Source organism: Hemitrygon akajei, chromosome 7 (genome assembly GCF_048418815.1).
Source record: "Hemitrygon akajei chromosome 7, sHemAka1.3, whole genome shotgun sequence".
NCBI classification, from domain to species: domain Eukaryota; kingdom Metazoa; phylum Chordata; class Chondrichthyes; order Myliobatiformes; family Dasyatidae; genus Hemitrygon; species Hemitrygon akajei.
Genome location: NC_133130.1, coordinates 71,488,145 through 71,510,775, shown reverse-complemented (window position 1 = coordinate 71,510,775; position 22,631 = coordinate 71,488,145). Strand labels below are relative to the sequence as shown.

The 22,631-nt window shown below is 41.3% G+C and overlaps 1 protein-coding gene and 1 long non-coding RNA gene across 4 annotated transcripts in view; one reads left to right on the top strand and one right to left on the bottom strand.

Moving 5' to 3' along the window:
- commd1 (copper metabolism (Murr1) domain containing 1) overlaps positions 1–22,631 on the bottom strand; it is a 107,869-nt gene that overhangs the window by 22,503 nt on the left and 62,735 nt on the right. The gene's annotated exons all lie outside the window — the stretch shown is intronic.
- LOC140730555 (uncharacterized) overlaps positions 1–22,631 on the top strand; it is a 67,498-nt gene that overhangs the window by 31,518 nt on the left and 13,349 nt on the right. For both annotated transcript variants that reach the window (XR_012099629.1, XR_012099630.1), the window contains exon 2: positions 4,427–4,695. This is a non-coding gene — a long non-coding RNA (uncharacterized lncRNA). The remainder of the gene's footprint in view (positions 1–4,426; positions 4,696–22,631) is intronic.

Genomic DNA, 22,631 nt, shown 5'->3' with positions numbered 1-22,631 from the left:
CAGGATAGGAATCTAAACAAATCGTAACATGCGTCAAAACTGAAAAGGGTGACAGAGGACTGACTGTATTATATTACAATACAAGTAATATAGGGAATAAGATAGATGATCCAGTTAAAGATCAGCAGGTATGAGGTTGTGGGCATCACTGAGTCATGGCTAAAAGAAGATCATAGCTGAGAGTTTAACACCCAAGGATACATATTGTATTGGAAGGATAAGCAAGTAGGCATAGGGGATGAGATGGCTCTGTTGGTAATAAAAAAATGAAGTCAAATCCTTAGAAAGAGATGACATAGGATCTGAAAATGTATAATTCTTGTGGGTAGAGTTAAGAAACTGCAAGGGTAAAACGAACCTAATGGGATTTATATAGAAGTCTCCAAACAGTCGCCAGGATATGGGGTAAAAATTACAACAGAAGATAGAAAAGTATATAAAAAGAGCAATGTTACAATGTCATGGGGGATTTCAATATGCAGGTGGATTGGGAAAAATCAGGTGGTGCTGGATCTCAAGAGACTTAGAGCAGCTTGTAGTCGATCCCACTAGGGGAAAAGCAATTCTGAATTGAGTGTGGTATAATGAACCAAATTTGATTAGGGTGCTTAAGGTAAGTGAAACTTTCGGAGGCAGTGATCACAATATGTTAGAATATACCCTGCAGATCGCAAGGAAGAAGCTAAAATCAGATGAATTAGTATTACTGTAGAGTAAAGGGAACTACAGAGGCATGAGAGACCATTTGGCCAAAGTTGATAAGTAACACTAACAGGGATGTCACCAGAACAGCAATGGCTGGAGGTTTTGGACGAAAGGAAGAAGAACCAACTGTGGATGACAAGGGAAGTCAAAGACAGTATAAAAACAAAAGAAAAGTCATACAATATAGCAAAGATTTGTAGGAAATGAGAGGCAAACAAGAGAAAATCTGCAGATGCTGGAAATCCAAACAGACAAAATGCTGGAGGAACTCAGCGGGCCAGGCAGCATCTCTGGAAAAGAGTACAGTTGACATTTCGAGCTGAGACCCTTCTTCAGGACTAGGGGTGAGTGGTGAAATAAAGAGCTGGGAAGCTGATTGTTGAAAGAGATACAAGGCTGGAGAAGGTGGAATCTAATAGGAGAGGACAGAAGACCATGAAAGAAAGGGAGGAGGAGCACCAGTGGGAGGTGATGGGCAGGCAAGGGAGAAGGTGAGAGAGGGAAAAAGGAATGGACTGGAGGGGGGTGGGGCATTATCAGAAGTTCAAGTAAATGATATTCATGCCATCAGATTGGAGGCCGCCAAGATGGAATATAAGGTTTTGTTACTCCAACCTGAGTGTGGCCGCATCGCTACAGTAGAGGAAGCCTTGGATAGACTTATCAGAATAGGAATTGGAAGTGAAATTAAAATGGGTGGCCACTGGGAGATCCCATTTTTTCTGGCAGGCGGAACATTGGTGCTCAGCGAAGCAGTCTCCCAATCTACAACGGGTCTCACAAGAGGCCACACTGGGAGCAGCAGGCACAGGATATGACCCCAACAGACTCAAAGATGAAGCATTGCCTCACCTGGAAGGACTGTTTGGGACCCTGAATAGTAGTGAGGGAGGAGATGTAGGGGCAGGTGTCGCACTTGCTCCGCTTGCAAGAATAAGTGCCAGAAGGGAGATCAGTGGGGAGGGATGAATGGACAAGGGAGTCGCATAGGGAGTGATCCCTGCAGAAAGAAGAAAGTGGGGTGTGGAGGGAAAGATGTACTTGGCGGTGGGATCCCGTTGGAGATGGCAGAAGTTCCGCAGAATTATGTGCTGAACGTGGAGGCAGGTGGGGTGGCAGGTGTGGACAAGAGGAACCCTATCCTAGGTAGGGTGGTGGGTGGATGGGGTGAGAGCAGATGAGCATAAAAAGCAAGTGATGTGGTTGACGGCATCTTTGATTGTGGAGGAAGGGAAGCCCCTTTCTTTTAAGGAGGAGGACATCTCTTTCATTCTGGAATGAAAAGCCTCATCCTGAGAGAAGATGTGGCAGAGCTGGAGGAATTGAGAGAAGGGGATGGCATTTTTACAAGTAACAGGGTGGGAAGAAGTATAGTGCAGGTAGCTGTGATAGTCTGTGGGTTTATAACAGACATCTGTAGATAAGTTATCTCCAGAGACATAGAGATCAAGAAAGGGGAGGGAGAAGTCGGAAATGGATCAAGTAAATTTGAGGGCAGAGTGGAAGTTGGAGGCAAAGTGGATGAAGTTGACAAGTTCCACATGGATGCAGGAAGCAACACCAGTGCAGTCATTGATGTAGCATAGGAAGCTAGAGGATTGGGAAGCTTTTAAAAACCAACAGAAGGCAACTTAAAAATTCCTGATTCCTGATACCCATTCCTGATGAAGGGTCTCGGCCCAAAACGTTGGCTACTCTTTTCTCACAGATGCTGCCTGACCTGCTGAGTTCTTCCAGTGTTGTGTACGTCTAACTTAAAAATAGCAAGAAGAGACAAGATGAAATAAAAGATAAGCTGGTCAATACCAAGAGGATACCAAATTTTTATAAATATATAAAGAATAATAGAAATGTGAGAGTGGACATCAGACCGCTGGAACATGATGCCCGTGAGGTAGTAATTCATTCAGCACTGAATCACTTTTGAAGCAAGAGCCTCTTTCATCATTTTCTAAATGCTACATGGTCAGACTGTGTTGGTGAGACATTCCAAAAGGTTACTGATGATCAATAGTCATGCAAATCAAAATTGTTAAATAAAAGGGAAACAAAATTGGATGCTAAAGGATAAAGTGTAGTCATTCTAGATAGTTCTAAGTCACCAAGTAAAGGACAAGTGGTATATGCAATATACTGTACTAATCGAAACAGCACTCAAAGGAAACTTGGAAACATAATTCATGGATGAGGAAGAAACTATTATCTACCCAATTTGTCTTCCACCATGCTGGGATTCACTTCATACAAGGATAAAGGAGTTATTGATTTAGTTTCAACAATCAATCTCTATCAAACCGTCAAAAATAGAGCCAAATCTTTGGATTCTTCTCAAGCATGCTATATTTTCACAAATTAAGCTTCTAATTACTGAGAGTGGGAAATGGATACAGCTGACTTAAGTTTATGGTACACGTCAGCAGAGATTACAAATTCAAATCCCAGTAGGGCAAGTTGAAAAAACTGGTTAAATAAAAATGGTAATTCTAAAAAAAATGAGATAGAAAATGACCAAATGTCACCTAGTTAATTCACCTCTTCTGGAAAAAGCAACTTCACAACCACAATTAAAACTTTAAAGACAGTTAAGAAAACAAAATATTTTTATGGTCTTACATGCAAGGAACAGAAAACAAACTCATACTTAAGTGTTTCAAATGAACAGACAAGCCCAGAATGTAAAGGCGTAGTTGCAACTGCAAGTTCTGACCCACTTCTCAGGATGGCATAATGCCACACAGTTCCTTACTTCCACTACAACCACAAAGTCAGAGCTGTGTAAATAAACAATTATACCTCTGTAAGAGTTATCGACTCCCTTTAAAATACCATCTTGCTGACTCTGAACCCAATTACTAATCAGAACCCTTGATTACAGTATTCAAAGACGTACTTTTGTTTATTGTCACAGGGAGTGAAAAACTTTTTCATGATTGTGTGAAAACAACTTTTACTTGGAGTGGTCTCCATTTTCCCATGAGATTCAGCTGACTCAAATGGAAAAAAAGAGAAGGCAAGGAGTTAACTGTGGCTCCATGTTATGCTAGCGCTAAATAGAATCTTGATTATTCAACAGCAGCCAGCTCAGAAAGCTCAAATCCCATAACATTTTGACAGAGCCACATTTAGCTTGCATTCAACCAAAGATATAACAAATACTGTAATGATTGTTCAGTATGGAGAATTAACCACTGCAATTAACCCTGCTCTCAATGTTGAGTCAGTGCAGGCACAAAGAAAAATAGTCTTTGCTGACTTTTCTTGTTCTGCTTTTTCATTCAATCTGTCTGTTAGGCCTTTCTAATAGAGGTAATACCGCTATATTGTGTGCTGCCAGTCCTGCAGTCAATTCACTCAGTGCACCAGGACAAGTATCCAAGGCGGACTCACTGAGAAGTTCTCTATAATTCTCTTCATTAATCTATTAAATAGAAGGTTCCATAAACACAGGATGCATGTGAGTAACTAACTTCATCTTAGAGATGCACCCTTGCCTGATCCATTCATTCTCTGTCTGCCCTATACCAACCGTTTCTCTTATTACAAATGCTATCTTACAGAGCAAGCATTTCTATCATTTCCTGTATTTATTTCAGATTTTCACGATCTACACTGCTTCAATCTTTCATTATGAATAGGCACTGAGCCCAAATGCTCACCTCATGTATTTCTGAGCAAAGAAGGGGTGCACAGTAAGAACTCAACTGTCATTTTATCCTTTCAGGTTACAGAGGTGCAGAGAGAGCTCAACTTACTCAGCATCATCATGGGTACAGTTCTCCTTACCATTGAGGGAATCTACAAAAGGCAATTGTCTCAGGAAACTGGGATCCTTTGCTCAGAACCGCCACCACTGAAGCCACGTTCTCTTCTCGATGATAGCATCAAGCTGGAAATACAGGAGCCTGAAGACCCACACCTTGGCGCTCAACAACAGCTTCTTCCCCACTGCCGCCAGGTTCTCAAACCAACCTGAAAAATCCTAGTATCACAGTGAGCTATTTGTTTTGTCTCTTTCTCTTGCTTTAACAGCATGTGTTTATCTGAGTTTATGGACTCCGACCCCAGGATCCCTCTGATCCTCCACACTGCCAAAGGGTCTTAGCATTAATACTATATTCTGCCATCACATTTGACCTACCAAAATGAACTACTTCACACTTATCTGGGTTGAACTCCGTCTGCCACTTCTCAGCCTAGTTTTGCATCCTATCAATGTCCCGCTGTAACTTTTGACAGCCCTCTACACTATCCATAACACCCACAATCTTTGTGTCATCAGCAAACTTACTAACTCATCCCTCCACTTCCTCATCCAGGTCATTTATAAAAATCATGAAGAGTCAGGCTCCCAGAACAGATCCCTGAGGCACCCCACTGATCAACAACCTCCATGCAGAATATGACCCATCTATAACCACTCTTTGCCTTCTGTGGGCAAGCCAGTTCTGGATCCACAAAGCAAGGTCCCCTTGGATCCCATGCCTCCTTACTTTCTCAATAAGCCTTGCATGGGGTACCTTATCAAATGCCTTGCTGAAATCCATATACACTACATCTACTGCTCTTCCTTCATCAATGTGTTTTGTCACATCTTCAAAAAATTCAATCAGGCTTGTAAGGCATGACCTGCCCTTGACAAAGCCATACTGACTATTCCAAATCATATTACACCTCTCCAAATGTTCATAAATCCTGCCTCTCAGGATCTTCTCCATCAACTTACCAACAACTGAAGTAAGACTCACTGGTCTATAATTTCCTGGGCTATCTCTACTTCCTTTCTTGAATAAAGGAACAACATCCACAATCCTCCAATCCTCCGGAACCTCTCCCGTCCCTATTGATGATGCAAAGATCATCACCAGAGGCTCATCAATCTCTTCCCTCACCTCCCACAGTAGCCTGGGGTACATCTCATGTGGTCTCGGCGACTTATCCAACTTGATGCTTTCCAAAAGCTCCAGCACATCCTCTTTCTTAATATCTACATGCTCAAGCTTTTCAGTCCGCTGCAAGTCATCACTACAATCAACAAGATCCTTTTCCATAGTGAATACTAAAGTAAAGTATTCATTAAGTACCTCTGCTATTTCCTCCGGTTCCATATACACTTTTTCACTGTCACACTTGATAGGTCCTATTCCTCTTGCTCTTCACATGCCTGTAGAATGTCTTGGGGTTTTCCTTAATCCTGCCTGCCAAGGCCTTCTCATGGCCCCTTCTAGCTCTCCTAATTTCCTCCTTAAGCTCCTTTCTGTTAGCCTTATTTTCTTCTAGATCTCTATCATTACTGAGTTTTTTTGAACCTTTTGTAAGCTTTTCTTTCCTTCTTGACTAGATTTACAACAGCCTTTATACACCACGGTTCCTGCACCCTACCATAACTTCCCTGTCTCATTGGAACATACCTATGCAGAACTCCACACAAATATCCCTGAACGTTTGCTACATTTCTTCAGTGCCTTTCCCTGAGAACATCTGTTCCCAATTTAAGCTTTCAAGTTCCTGCCTGACAGCCTCATAATTCCCCCTACTCCAATAAAATGCTTTCCTAACTTGTCTGTCTTTATCCCTCTCCAATACTATGGTAAAGCAGATAGAATTGTGATCACTATCTCCAAAATGCTCTCCCACTGAGAGATCTGACACCTGACCAGGTTCATTTCCCAATACCAAATCAAGTACAGTCTCTCCTCTTGTAGTCTTATCTACATATTGTGTCAAGATACCTTCCTGAACACACCTAACAAACTCCACCCCATCTAAACCCCTTGCTCTAGGGAGATGCCAATCGATATTTAGGAAACTAAAATCTCCCACCACGACAGCTCTGTTATTATTACACCTTTCCAGGATCTGTTTCCCTATCTGCTCCTCAATATCCCTGTTACTATTGGGCGGCCTATAAAAAACACCCAGTAAAGTTATTGACCCTTCCTGTTCCTAACCTCTACCCACAGAGACTCTGTAGACAATCCCTCCATGGCGTCCACCTTTTCTGCAGCTGTGACACTATCTCTGATCAACAGTGCCATGCCCCCACCTCTTTTACCTCCCTCCCTGTCCTTTCTGAAACATCTAAAACCCGACACTTGAAGTAACCATTCCTGTCCCTGAGCCATCCAAGTCTCTGTAATGGCCACCACATCATATCTCCAAGTACTGATCAGTGCTCTAAGCTCATCCACTTTGTTCACAACACTACTTGCATTAAAATAGACACATCTCAAACCGCTGGTCTGAGCATGTCCCTTCTTTGTCACCTGCCTATCCTCCCTCACACACTGTCTCCAAGCTTTCTCTATTTGTGAAGCAACCTCCTCTTCCCCAGTCTCTTCATTTCGGTTCCCACCCCCCCAAACAATTCTACATGAAACTCTCCCCAGTAGCCTCAGCAAACCTCCCCGCCAGGATATTGGTCCCCCTGGGATTCCAGTGCAACCCATCCTTTTCGTACAGGTCACACCTGCCCCAAAAGAGGTCCCAATGATCCAGAAATCTGAATCCCTGCCCCCTGCTCCAATCCCTCAGCCACGCATTTATCCTCCACCTCATTCTATTCCTATACTCACTGTTACGTAGCACAGACAGTAAATCTGAGATTACTCTTTGCGGTCCTGCTTCTCAACTTCCTTCCCAACTCACTGTGGTCTGTTTTCAGGACCTCTTCCCCTTTTCCTACCTATGTCATTGGTACCAATATGTATCACGACTTCTGGCTGTTTCCCTACCACTGCAGGATATCATGGATGCGATCTGAAACATCCCAGACCCTGACACCTGGGGGGCAAACTAACATCCAAGTTTCTTTCCAGCATCCACAGAATCGCCTGTCTGACCCCCTAGCTATAGAGTCCCCTATCACTACTGCCTTCCTCTTCCCTTCCCTACCCTTCTGAGCCACAGGGCCAGACTCTGTGCCAAAGGCACGACCACTGTTGCTTCCCCCAGGTAGGCTGTCCCCCCCAACAGTACTCAAACAGGAGTACTTATTGTTCAGGGGGACAGCCACAGGGGTACTCTCCAGCACCCGACTCTTCCCCTTCCCTCTCCTGACTATTACCCACTTGTCTGACTCCTGTGGCCCCTGGTGTGACCACCTGCCTATAACTCCTTTCTATCACCTCCTCACTTTCCCTGACCAGACGAATGTCATTGGGCTGCAACTCGTTCCCTAATGCGGTCCCTTAGGAGCTGCAGCTTGACACACTGGGTGCAGATATGGCTGTCCAGGAGGCTGCGAGATTCTAGGACTTCCCACATCTGACACCGAGCACAGAACACCAGCCTCACACATTTACGTCCTTTCCGCAATTAATATGGATAAACCTACTTTGCCTCGTCCCGTTACTGCATAAGCCTGTTGAGCAAAAGCCCAATGTTTCAAGATAATTATGGAGAAAGACAGGATTGGTCCTCGGGTTGAAATGTTGAGAGTAGAGAGTTTGTACGCTTCTGTTAGAAACAAAGGCAAAGCCAACAGGTTTAGGGAACTCTGGTTTTGAAGGGATTTTGAAGCCCTGGTTAGTGAGGAGGAGGAGGTGCAGAGCAGGATTAATCAGCAAGGAACAAGTGAGGCACTTAAAGAGTTTAGGAAATGCAAGAGAACACTTGAGAGAAATCAGGAGGGCATAAGTACATGGATGGGAGCGATATGGAATGCAATTTTCCAAGTGCAGGTCAATGGGACTAGGCAGCGTAACAGCTCAGCACAGGCTAAATGGACGAAGGGTCTTTCTGTGCAATTGTGCTAAGACTATCACTACTGGTTACCACAATAGGCAGAAGGCACACAAAAACTCACATTTAGAGCTGGTTATATGGATCCTTCGTGGAAACTGGAAAAGTGAGATTTATTTTGGGATTTAAAAATGGAAATGGAAAAAATATTTGTTTAATTAAAAATTGTAAGGAGAAAAGTGAGACCCCCTGCTCAATGAGTGCAGTGTTCTATTTATAACATAAATGACCTTTTTGCCTTTAGCTGGTGGTGCCAAAACAAACATGTTACTGTTTCTAAAACCATTTTCTCTCTGTGCCACTTACAATTTTTCATACATTGTAGATTGTCTATTCCCATGCTACTGAATACAATAAATAAAGGGAAACATGGAAACCAAGTACTAACACAGCATTCATTGAAATCTGCTGCAGTGAAGTAAATAATACAACAGTGCATCTATCCAATTACATTTCCATTTCTTGTTAAACAGTACATGGTGAGACTCTGTTTGCACTACCACTTTGTTTATCTAATGTTTCTCCTTTAAAGACAGTACTTGACCAATGGAGTGGAAAAGCAGCTTGATTCATGGATAGAATTTTACACATGCCAAATAAAGGTTCATCCTGATAATTGTTGACCAAATACGGTTTATTGTCACAATAGGCATCTTAGAATCAATCAATCTCAACTGACCCTTGCTGCAATTTAGCTATTGGGCATGAGGTAACATTACAGCATAAGGTTATATGGAGTTATGTGAACAGCCAAAATGTCTGTATAAACAGGCTTCAGCATTTCCTCTGAATTCTCCTCAGGCACCCACCCAGTTGCAGCAATATTAAAAACCATTAAGATCCAGACAAAAATAGAAGAGTTCGGAGATGTGGGGTGTAACAGCAGTCTGGATGTACGGTGTAAGTTGAATGAAGAGTTAAAATTGGCATGTCGCAAAGGTAATGATACAGTTGTCATGGGGGATTTCAACATGCAGGTAGACTGGGAGAATCAGAATGGTACTGGACTCCAAGAAAAGGAGTTTGTGGATTGCCTCCGAGATGGATTCTTAGAACAGCTTGTACTGGAGCCTACCAGGGAGAAGGCAATTCTAGATTTAGTGTTGTGCAATGAACCGGATTTGATCAGGGACCTCGAGGTAAAGGAACCATTAGGTGGTAGTGACCATAATATGATATGTTTTAACCTACAATTTGAGAAGGAGAAAATCGGATGTGCCAGTATTACAGTTGAACAAAGGGAACTATGGAGCTATGAGGGAGGAGCTGGCCAAAGTTCAATGGAACAATACCCTAGCAGGGAAGACAGTGGAACAACAATGGCAGGTATTTCTGGGAATAATGCAGAAACTGCAGGATCGGTTCATTCCAAAGAGGAAGAAAGATCCTAAGGGGAGTAAGGGGCGGCCATGGCTGACAAGGGAAGTAAAGGGCAGTAAAAAATAAAAGAGAAGAAGTATAACATAGCAAAGATGAGCAGGAAACCAGAGGACTGGGAAGCTTTTAAAGAGCAACAGAAGATAACAAAAAAGGCAATACGCTGAGAAAAAATGAGGTACAAAGATAAACTAGCCAAGAATATAAAAGGAGGATAGTAAAAGCTTCTTTTGGTATATGAATAGCAAAAAAATAGTTAAGACCAAAATTGGGCCATTGAAGACAGAAACGGGTGAATTTATTATGGGGAACAAGGAAATGGCAGACAAGTTGAACAGGTACTTTGGATCTGTCTTCACTAGGGAAGACACAAACAAACTCCCAGATGTAATAGTGGCCAAAGGAACTAGGGTAAAGAATAAACTGAAGGAAATTTATATTAGGCAAGAAACGGTGTTGGATAGACTGTTAAGTCTGAAGGCTGATAAGTCCCCGGGACCTGATGGTCTGCATCCCAGGGTACTTAAAGAGGTGGCTCTAGAAATTGTGGACGCATTGGTAATCATTTTCCTATGTTCTATAGATTCAGGAACAGTTCCTGCTGATTGGAGGGTGGCTAATGTCCCACTTTTCAAGAAAGGAGGGAGAGAGAAAACAGGGAATTATAGACCGGTTAGCCTGACGTCAGTGGTGGGAAAGATGCTGGAGCCAATTATAAAAGAGGAAATTACGACACATTTGGATAGCAGTAGAAGGATCAGTCCGAGTCAGCATGGATTTATGAAGGGAAAATCATGCTTGACTAATCTTCTGGAGTTTTTTGAGGATGTAACTATGAAAATGGACAAGGGAGAGCCAGTGGATGTAGTGTACCTGGACTTCCAGAAAGCTTTTGATAAAGTCCCACATAGGAGATTAGTGGGCAAAATTAGGGCACATGGTATTGGGGGCAGAGTACTGACATGGATTGAAAATTGGCTGGCTGACAGGAAACAAAGAGTAGCGATTAACGGGTCCCTTTTGGAATGGCAGGCTGTGACCAGTGGGGTACCGCAAGGTTCAGTGCTGGGACCGCAGCTGTTTACAATATACATTAATGATTTAGATGAAGGGATTAAAAGTAACATCAGCAAATTTGCCAATGACACAAAGCTGGGTGGCAGTGTGAAATGTCAGGAGGATGGTATGAGAATGCAGGGTGACTTGGACAGGTTGGGTGAGTGGGCAAGTGTATGGCAGATGCAGTTTAATGTGGATAAATGTGAGGTTATCCACTTTGGTGGCAAGAACAGGAAGGCAGATTACTATCTAAATGGAGTCAAGTTAGGAAAAGGGGAAGTACAACGAGATCTAGGTGTTCTTGTACATCAGTCAATGAAAGCAAGCATGCAGGTACAGCAGGCAGTGAAGAAAGCTAATGGCATGCTGGCCTTTATAACAAGAGGAATTGAGTATAGGAGTAAAGAAGTCCTTCTGCAGCTGTACAGGGCCCTGGTGAGACGCCACCTGGAGTACTGTGTGCAGTTTTGGTCTCCAAATTTGAGGAAGGACATTCTTGCTATTGAGGGAGTGCAGCGTAGGTTCACAAGGTTAATTCCCGGAATGGCGGGACTGTCATATGTTGAAAGATTGGAGCGACTGGGCTTGTATACACTGGAATTTAGAAGGATGAAACATATAAGATTATTAAGGGATTGGACACGTTGGAGGCAGGAAGCATGTTCTCGCTGATGGGTGAGTCCAGAACTAGAGGCCACAGTTTAAGAATAAGGGGTAGGCCATTTAGAACAGAGATGCGGAAAAACTTTTTCACCCAGAGAGTGGTGAATATGTGGAATGCTCTGCCCCAGAAGGTAGTGGAGGCCAAGTCTCTGGATGCATTCAAGAGAGAGTTAGATAAAAGTTCTTATAGATAGCGGGGTCAAGGGATATGGGGAGAGGGCAGGAACGGAGTACTGATTGTGTATGATCAGCCATGATCACAGTGAATGGTGGTGCTGGTTAGAAGGGCTGAATGGCCTACTCCTGCAACTACTGTCTATTGTCTATTATCTATTGTGAAATCAAGTGAACAGCTCATACAAAAATCTAGAGGAATGAATAATTCAAGTGGACTGTTGTAGGTGCAATAACCAAGGTATTATAATTTTTTTTGTCTAACTGACTCAAAAATTTTCTCTCCCCTTCACATCAAAATTTAAACTGGCAATGTTGTACAATATTCAGACACAGGAGTTCAAGTACGTAATGCAACTGGTTACCCAAAGAGCAGAATTAATAATCCCAAGACCCCAGGTTCAAGTCCCACTATGTAAACTGTGGCATGTAAATTTGGTTAATAATTTTACAAAAGCTACTGAAGTGTTTCAAAAATTACTGGATGGGTTCACTAAGGTCCATGAGTTCCTTAATGTGTTCTATGTGCAGCACTTGAAAAACAGGTTAAAAGAAATAGGCATCCCATGGCTTTGTTTTTGTTTACCCATGTGTGCCCAGAGACTAGTTTTAGCATTTGTAGAATCACAATATTAACCAAGTTCCCGAGACAGAAGTATTATCACTGAAAATACTCATGCATGAATTTTCCTTTGAATTTCCATTGTCCACTCCAATCAAAAAAACAATTACTCTTATCCAAAGCTTTGATGTTCAATCTTCTGCTGAGTTCTAATTAAAATACCAACTTAAAACTTAGTCTACAACAGCTGAAATTACGGACCAACTCAAACTGAGCACGAAATTTCAGTCAGGCAGTTGAAGGACCCCAGCATGTTTCATGAAAATGTGAATGAGCTATCGGACAGATATGCCCTTTGACACCGCATTCCAAGGTCAACCACCAAATACCAATCTACATTTAGTCTGCAGCTCACCATGCTTTGACAATTCAAGTGCTTATTTAGATAGTTTGCAAATGCACCTGTCTCCACCTTCCACTCAGGTAGTGCATTCTGCATTCCAATACACTCAGGGTGAATAAACTCTAATTCTGTTCCCCTCTAATCCACTTTTCCCTTATACCAACCGCATGACCCCATGACACAAACTGCGCAATAATAGTTCACATTACCATGAAATATTTTTTTCAACCCTATGCACCTCTAAGAAACTAAAAGAGTTGTGATTTCATCAATGGAATTACTGACTTTACATGGTCATTCTAATACAAACCAAGAAAACCCTGCCACCTTCACAAAGCTTAAAATCAACTTTTAAAAAATCATTGGAAGCTAAGCAGAACTAACTCAACAGAACTTGAACATCCAGCAGATGAGCATTTTCATGGAGAAATATATTTTTGCAGTTGGTGTAAAATTTCTTTCAGCAAGATTTTGTGTGACAATTTAATAAAATTTACTAACGATATGAAGCTGGTTGTCAAATCATAAGCCCCGCAAGAGTCTAAAATAACTGCTTGATTTCTTGTTTGTTGCTAAATAAGCTACTGGAAGATTTGATTTTCTCTTTTTAAAAAAAAAGAGAATGTTCCAGTAAAAAGTGAATTACAGCCCCAAATACCACCTAAAATTAATTCACGTATTTCAATTGTACTTTCTACAACCAGCAAGCCAAACAGGAGGAACTTTGCAAGCTGGATAGAGTAATGCTGAACTTTAATTACCTACCAACACATTTTCCAGTATCAGGTGATCCGTTTGGCATGGTATTTTCAAAATGACCTCCACAATGACTAATCACTTATGTGTTAGGCAACAGAGGAAATATGAAATAGCAATTGTGCTGTAAAACAACCCGTGGAATAACTTTAAACAGTTCAGATATGAAAACTGAAACTACTTTGAATACAATAGCCCAAGCTTCATCCAAAGAAGAAGAATGGAGTGAACTCATCAGAAAAAACAGATCAACCTTTCTTCTTCACCAGTTTTGACGAAGGGTTATTGATCTGAAACATCAATTGTTTGTCTCCACGGAACATCATGCCTGATGAATAACTGCCATACCTGCAGTTTTTAATTTCAGAATTAGTATCATTGAGAGCAATTATTTAGTCAAAGCAGACATCTATTTTCAAACACATTGTCATTTGCATTTTATTCCGAAATTGTGAGATTTTATTCTCAATAACAAAATTATCTCATGATAATGTATCCATTTGGCAAAGACAATTATCCTTTCTCTGGCTTTTAACATAAATTAAATTAAGGCTCTTTCATGGCCATGCATTCCATGGATTACAAGATCAACATAAGCCAACTATTAACCTCCAATTTGTCAATAGCTTTCAATGCGCTGCACCAAAGAATGCATTTTGATTTAAACGTTTAATCTTCAAGCAAACTGAAATTTCAATTTTGAAATTGGTTTAACTGCACAGGTGAAAATAATGGCCTTCTTTTGCCCTTGGCTCTAATATGAACAAATATAATTCATAATATTTAGCTCCCGGCACTTCAGCCAAGCATTAATTCTAGTTGGTGTATCTGGAAGAGCTGTTTCCAGAATATGAACAATGGAATTTGACATTCACCTGGCAATGTCATGACCCAAATTACCTGCTGCATATGGTATACCGCAAGGAGTGCTTGCACGGAGCCACTAGCAAGAATGCAACTGTATTATAAAAGCAATTGTAGCAGAAGGAACTTTTCTAATTCCCACATCTTTACCAAAATTAAAGACTTCTTGACCAGTGCTTTAGACACAAATTTATTTCTTCTGTTTTGCCAAGTTTCTGATTATATAAATAACCACAGGTGGAAGTCTATAAACACAAGATAAAGATTTATTGCTCAAACTCTAGTCCTTTCAGCATCAGCACCATAAGCAAAACTCCCTTTTTTGTGAAATAATTGCCTACTTCTAATTTATCTGGAAAAAGGGGCAGTCGCCTTCTAAAACAAAATGAGATTTATTGTCACAGACATAAGTAGTGAAATTTGTAGCTTTGTGACAGTAGTAAGACAAATTACTACACGTTAGAAATGTTTAAAAAAATATTGCAAAAGAAAAGCAAGGAACCATTAATTGGTTTATGGACCATTCAGATATGTGAATGCAGAGGGGAAGAACGTTGGGTGTGGGTCTTCAGACTCCTGTACTGCCTTCCTGGTGGCAGTGAAGAGAAGAGGGCATATAAAACAGTGGTGCTATTAAGTTTGTGAACCCTGTAGAATTTTCTCTACTTCTGCATAAATATGACCTAAAATGTGATCAGGTCTTCCTCACGCAAGTCCTAAGACTAAATAAAGAAAACCCAATTAAACAAATGACGTGAAAAACATTATACTTGTTCTTTATACTTGCACACCAACACCAAAACCTCATTCTAACCGTGACACATGGTGGAAGGAACATCAAGGTTTGCTTTGCTACCTCAGGGCCTGGAAATTTTCAATTCTGAATTAATTGTTCCCTCAACAATCGAATTAAGACATTTTACAGGAGAATGTCAGGGTAGCAGTCCATCACCTGAAGCTTAATAGAAGTTGGATATTGCAACAAGACAAGGATATGAAAGACGAGTAAATCAATAACAGAATGGTTTGAAAAGAATAAAACTGGTGTTCTGGAATGGCTGAGTCGAAGTCCTGATCTTAATCCTATAGAAATGTTGTGGAAGGACCGGAACCAAGCAGCTTGTGCAAGGAAGCCCACAAATGTCCCTGAGATGCAGCAGCTTTATAAGGAACAATGGCCTAACATTCCTCCAAGCCGATGTGCAGGACTGATCAGCAGTTACCAAAACATTTGATTGAACTTATTGCTGTGCGGGGGGTGGGGGGGGGGTCCACACCAGTTACTGAAAGCAAAGGTTCACATACTTATTCCAACATGTAATATTGAATAATTTTTCAATAAATAAATGAACAAGTGTAGTGTTTTTGTGTTATTTAATTGGGTGCCCTTTATCTAGTTTTAGGCCTTGCATGAAGATGTAATCACATTTTAAGATAGATAGATAGATAGATACTTTATTCATCCCCATGGGGAAATTCAACTTTTTTTCCAATGTCCCATACACTTGCTGTAGCAAAACTAATTACATACAATACTTAACTCAGTAAAAAAAAAATATGATATGCATCTAAATCACCATCTCAAAAAGCATTAATAGCTTTTAAAAAGTTCTTAAGTCCTGGAGGTAGAATTGTAAAGCCTAATGGCATTGGGGAGTATTGACCTCTTCATCCTGTCTGAGGAGCATTGCATTGATAGTAACCTGTCACTGAAACTGCTTCTCTGTCTCTGGATGGTGCTATGTAGAGGATGTTCAGAGTTATCCATAATTGACCGTAGCCTACTCAGCGCCCTTCGCTCAGCTACCGATGTTAAACTCTCCAGTCCTTTGCCCACGACAGAGCCCGCCTTCCTTACCAGCTTATTAAGACGTGAGGCGTCCCTCTTCTTAATGCTTCCTCCCCAACACGCCACCACAAAGAAGAGGGCGCTCTCCACAACTGACCTATAGAACATCTTCAGCATCTCACTGCAGACATTGAATGACGCCAACCTTCTTAGGAAGTACATTCGACTCTGTGCCTTCCTGCACAAGGCATCTGTGTTGGCAGTCCAGTCAAGCTTCTCGTCTAACTGTACTCCCAGATACTTGTAGGTCTTAACCTGCTCCACACGTTCTCCATTAATGATCACTGGCTCCATATGAGGCCTAGACCTCCTAAAGTCCACCACCATCTCCTTGGTCTTGGTGATATTGAGACGCAGGTAGTTTGAGTTGCACCATATCACAAAGTCCTGTATCAGTTTCCTATACTCCTCCTCCTGTCCATTCCTGACACACCCCACTATGGCCGTGTCATCAGCGAACTTCTGCACATGGCAGAAATATTTATGCCATATTTATTCATAGTCATATTTATGCAGAAATAGAGACAATTCTACAGGGTTCACAGACTTTCTAGCACCACTGTAGGTGGTGAGGGTTCTTAATGGTTGATGCTATGCTCTTGAAGGATTACTTTCAATGGTGGGGTGGGGGGGGGTGGTTTGTGCCTGTGATGGAGATAGCTGAGTCAACATCCCTCTGCAGGATTTTGCAATGCTGTACATCAAGGCCCCACACACCAGTCAGGATTTCTGCATTTGTAGAAATTTGCTGGAGTCTTTGGTGACATAACAAATCTCACACACCTGATAGAGTTGCTGGTGTGCTTTCGCTGTGATTGCATCAGTATGTTTGGGCCTAGAGTCTATGAGATGTGTTATGGTCTTAACATAAGAATACAATTAGGCTAATTGACCCATAATCTTTGATGCACTTGTTCATCAAGAATCTTTCAAACTCCAATTTAAAATTCCCAATGACTTAGCCTCCACAGCAATCTGTGATGATGAATTTCTCAGATTCACCACTGTATGGCTGAAGAAAATCCTCATCTCCATTGTAAGTGGACATCCCTTCTGGTGATAGCTTAATGTATATATGTGCTTGATGCTGGGTAGGCTGGTGCCAGTGATACATTGGGCAGTATTAACCTGTTGTAGAGCTTTGTCTATCACAAAGCAGTTTCTGCATCACGTAGCGAAGCAGCATGTTGGGATGCTCTCTACTGTGCATCTGTAGAAGGACAGATTGAGGTGCATAGCCCAGCTCTCTTTAGTAGAAAGTAGAGATGTTGGTGAGCTTTCTTTATTGTGTTCTGGGACCGTGACAGGTTGTGCGAGATGTACACTCCAAGGAGCTTAAAACTGTTCCTAGTTTCCACTGTTCTGTGGCCAATATAAAAAGGGGTGAGAAGGTTATGAATTCTCCAGAAGTTGATAACTATCTCTTTTGCCTTGTTGATATTGAGGTTGTGGTTATTGCTCTGGCACCGGGCCTCATGCTCTTCCAACTCCTCTCTCAAGGTTGTATTGTGTACATACTTTGATAATAAATGTTCTTTGAGCTCTACAGGCTATGTCTTTGTTGTTGGTGATGAGTCCCACCCTTGTCCTGTCTTCAGTGGACTTGACAATGTGATTACTTGGGTGTTTGGCTGTGCAGTCGTGTGTGAGCAGAGTGTACAGCAGTGAACTCAGCATACAGCTCTGTAATGTAACTATGCTGAGGATGATGGGGAGGAAGGAGTGGCTGTGTGTCCTGACTATCTAAGATCTGTTGACAAGGAAGTCCAATACTCAGTTGCACAGAGGTGTACTTAGACCAAGAAGCAGGGGTTTGTTCACCAAGTCTGTGAGACAATAGTGTTAAATATAGAACTGAAATCCAGAAAACATTCTGACACAAGTGTTCTTGCTTTCTCAGTGTGTCAAGGCCAGGTGCATGATAGATGCTATAGCATCTGTTATAGAGTAGTTCTGTCGGTTAGCATATTGGTAAGTGTTCATTGTAGCAGGAATTAAGTTTTTGATCTGTGCCATTACCAGCTGTTCAGAGCACTTCATGATGTTAGGCATCAGTGCTACTGGATGGGAGTCATTTAGTTCTGAAGATATAGAGTTCTTTGGTACAGGGATGATGGTGGCTGATTTGAAGAAGATAGGGATGGCAGCCTGGATGAGTGAAGTGTTGAAGATGTTTGTGAAGATATTGGTGAGCTGGCGTACCCACTCCCTGAGTAATTTGCACTAGCCAAGTTTACCAGCTGACCTGGTTAAGTGATGCTCTTGATATGGTCTCCTCTATATTGGTGAAACATTATGTAGATTGGGGGACTACTTTGTTCTGGACCTTCGCTTCCACTGAAAAAAGCAGGATTTCCTGGTGGCCAACCATTTCAATTCCAACTCCCATTCTGATATGCCAGTTCATGACCTCATCTACCACCGCAATCATGCCATTCTCAGGTTGGAGGAACAAAACCTCATTCCATCTAGGGAGCTGTCAACCTGAAGGCATGAATATCGATTTGTCTAACTTCCTGTAGTTTTCCTCCTCCCTTCTTTAATTTCCCCTCCTTACCTCTTCTCCTCACCTGCCTATCACCTCCCCTTGCCCTTTCTCCCATGAACCAGTCTCCTCTATCAGATTCCTTCTTCTCTAGCCCTTTACCTTTAACACCTAGCACCTCTAAGCTTTTGTATCATATCCCTTTCGCCCACCCTCCTGGCTTCACCTATCACTAGCCTGTACTCCTTCCCCTCTCCCCCACCTTCTTATTATGGCTAATTCCCCCTATCTTTCTCGTCCTGATAAAGTATCTTGGCCCAAAACATCAACAGTTTATTCATTTCCATAGATGCTGCCTGACCTCTGAGTTTCTCCAGCATTTTATGTGCGTTGCTCTGGTGAAGCAATGCCTTGATTTTAAAATTCTTTCACTGTTTTCAAATACCTCCTTCAGAATCCCCATCAAATCTGCTCTAGCAATCTTCCAAAAGATTTGCATTTGCCCAACTCTGACCTCAAGTATTTCTGAATGTAATTGTTACCTTGGATATCCAAGTTTAAACAATGAAATTCCCCTTTGAAACATCTGCCTTTGAAATTGTCAACTCCATTAATATGGTCTTCAATGATCTACTCCTTTGGCCACTTACATTGTTACACAACTCAACATCAGCTTTTATTTGACTATATCATGCAATACATCTTGGGATGTTTTGTTACATTGACATCAGCACAACAGATCTTTAATTTTAATTAAATTAAATTCTAATTAGCAGAATTAGAAGCTGTTCTTTTTAATGGAGGGTATTTGACCAAGGCATTCATCACAAGGTTGTTAAAGTTATAATAAGTCTACTTCAATCCAAGACAATATTCTGGCAATGGTTGATCTCTGTGGTTTTAGATTCAGTTTAGCTGGCCAATAATGCAGGTCAATAGGCAATGTATACTGTTCAGGCCATGTCAATGTATCGAAATAAGTGTATTGGTAGCAGTGTGGTATATTGGACAATCCCCTCAACCGAACTTGATAACTTCACATTTGTCTACCTTAAATTCTACTGCCATAAAACTATCCACTCATTCAACTGCCCAAAATTACCTCGGAGGCTCGTTGTGCTCTCCTCACAACCCAAAACCGTTTCACTGTCTGAAATGTATTTGGTTTCTTCATTTAGGTTATCAATATATTTTGAATATTTGGCACCCAAGCATATAATGGTGATGACTTGGTTCCCCACAAGTCACTACCTCCCACCCTTGAGAAAATTCCATTAATTCCTGCTCTCCATTAACTAATTTTTAATCCCTCCATCCTTCATCACAAATGGAGACCAGAATTAGAGATTGCATTTCATCTTTATCATCTAAATATCCTTGTAAAAATTATCCATTGTTAGAGTGCACAGGTTAGAGTGCTGATCCTGAGGCTTAGAATGGAAGGAGTTAGAAGCTTCAGTCAGAGACAGGAAAAAGCTGCAGGTAAAGTTTATTCCCCTTCCCTTCTTTATATCTGTTCAGCTAGGACAGAGACTGTCCTTTCAAAGTGGGTAAAGGGAAGCTTAGGGAGGATTTCAGAGATTTTTTAAAATATAGAAACACAAAGAAGGACAAATGCCCAGAATGCATTGCTGCTAGTAGAGGCTGATACATTAGGGGCATTTAAGAGTCTCTTAGATAGGCACGTGGATGAAAGAAAAATTGAGGGTGATGGGCTATGTAGGAGGGAAGGGTTAAAGATGAACATGGAGTAAGTTAAAAAAAACTGGTAGAACAGCATGGGCCAGAGGGCTCATACTGTGCTGTACCATTCTATGTTCTATGAAATACTGCCAGTCACAATACATGAGACCTTGATTCTATATTGTCAGTTTTGAGAATCACACAACTTTCAAAATTCCAGCTTCTCTTACTTATTTATTGGTACTGGTATTGGTATTGGTATTCTTATTGACATTTTACTTCCATTGTGTGAACAAAACTATTTAACCTTCAAACCTATTTTCATACTCAGAATGCCATGATTAACAGCAATGTAAAGGAAAAATTGATTTGATAGAATTATTTTAAGTGTAATTAGAGAATGATAAATTTATAACATCAAAAAGGAGGTATGATATAAATGAACAAAATGCTCAGGACAAGTTCTAGGAAAGAACATATGTTAAATGTCAAGCACTGGTAAGAGAACATACAGAAATGCTCGAGTAATTTAACTTGCATCAGCAGTCATTTTGAGACTAAATGTCTTCAAAATACAAAGAAAAAATTAGTCCCTTTTCACAATAAACCAACTAAAAATGCTTTGGCAGTGGTACTACTTCAACGTCCACCATAGGATGAATTTTTCTTTTCACTGACTGCAGTACCAATTTTTCCCCAAAAGACAGAAATGATTCATGTGTATGTAAGGCAAAGGAACCCAGATATACTTTTTGGATCTTAAAAACATCTTAACCAGTTTGTACTATACAAAGTTAAACAAATATTGTTTGTTCATTTAAGGACTTTCAAAAGAGTACAAGATGTTTCTTGTGTAATGTGGGTCATCAGGAACTGGCTAAAAGAAACAAAGCTATAATTTGCTATTTACAGCACCAAGTGCTGCCCAAGACAGATCATGAAAAACACAAGGAGTGTCTCAGATGATACAACTATTTATAAATGCTTTGTGTTATGAACATAGGGTGGAGTTTCCAGCACTACAGTGCTTCAAAGAGAAAACGCTCTATATTTCATGAACACAACAGGATTCAGCGGATGAATGCAAGACAGTAGAAAGAAGTTAGATTTGATTCAACAAAATGAAATCCAAAGCCACATGGTTTAAAGTATTTACCATTTCCAGTGTATTAATTGGTGTCAAAAATATGTTTCTTCACTGACCACTTCAGTGAAGAACTTAAAGGGACATTACCTTTTCATTTACAAGCACAGTCAATAAAGGACAATGAAAAATGGGTCAAGGACATGGCTCAATCCAAGGACATGAATAATTTCCACCCATCCTTTCCTTCCCATCTGTACCCTATGACACAGTTGGCAATGCCATCTACTAATATTAATTCTCCAAAATAGCTAAGTTCTGCAGAATTCAAGTGGCCTGATTCCATTCCAATCCATCCAGTCATAGGCAAAATGTCACATGCACTGGTTTTGCTTCCAGCTCCCTGCCGTAATTATGATTTTGCTTAAGTACTGCATTTCTATTTGTTATCTGTGTGCTAGCAACCCTTGCAAATATCATCCGAAAGCAGTTGGCTCCACATGTGGTGAATTGGGGCCGCCTTTTCTGATCGCTCCACTCTTTAAATTATTACACTCGATAAAAAGAAATTTCTCTTAAACTGCTGTAACACTTACCCACAAAGGCTGGTATATGTCTAGGGGAAATGGAGATCCAGCCACACACCAACCCACCTCCCGTACACGTAGGTGCTGTGAGAATCGAGTTTATGCCTCGCGCCGCTCACCGTATCAACTCCACACCAAATACCGTTATGAAATACACTTTATAGAATTTACTAACATAACTAAAGAAGTATTAGGCAATACAATATATATACACAAGGAAAGAAAAAAACAAAAGGCGCCAACTTATCAAAGTTCAGTCAGTGCAGTGCACATCGTAGGAGCTCAATCAACGAATCATCCGACAGCCACGTCGTCACCCCTGGGACCACCCCGGTGGTCTTACGAGCCGTCTAGCGCCAGTCGCGGTGGTCCTACGAGCCGTCCAGCGCCCGTCCACCTTCCTCGTCCGTCTCTCCTCCCGACTCTCTTCACCCCCAAGCCCGCGCAACCCCTCCCCCAAGTTCCCAGCCTCACAAAACACAATAACATTCCCCATTGATTAACAAATGAATACACTTAACATATCAGCCATTCTAAAGCGAAACAACGGCGAGAGAAACATTTAACAGACAAAGAAACATTCCTACTTGTAACAAACCAAAGAAGCCCTTTTTAGTAACATACACCGGACATTGTACAC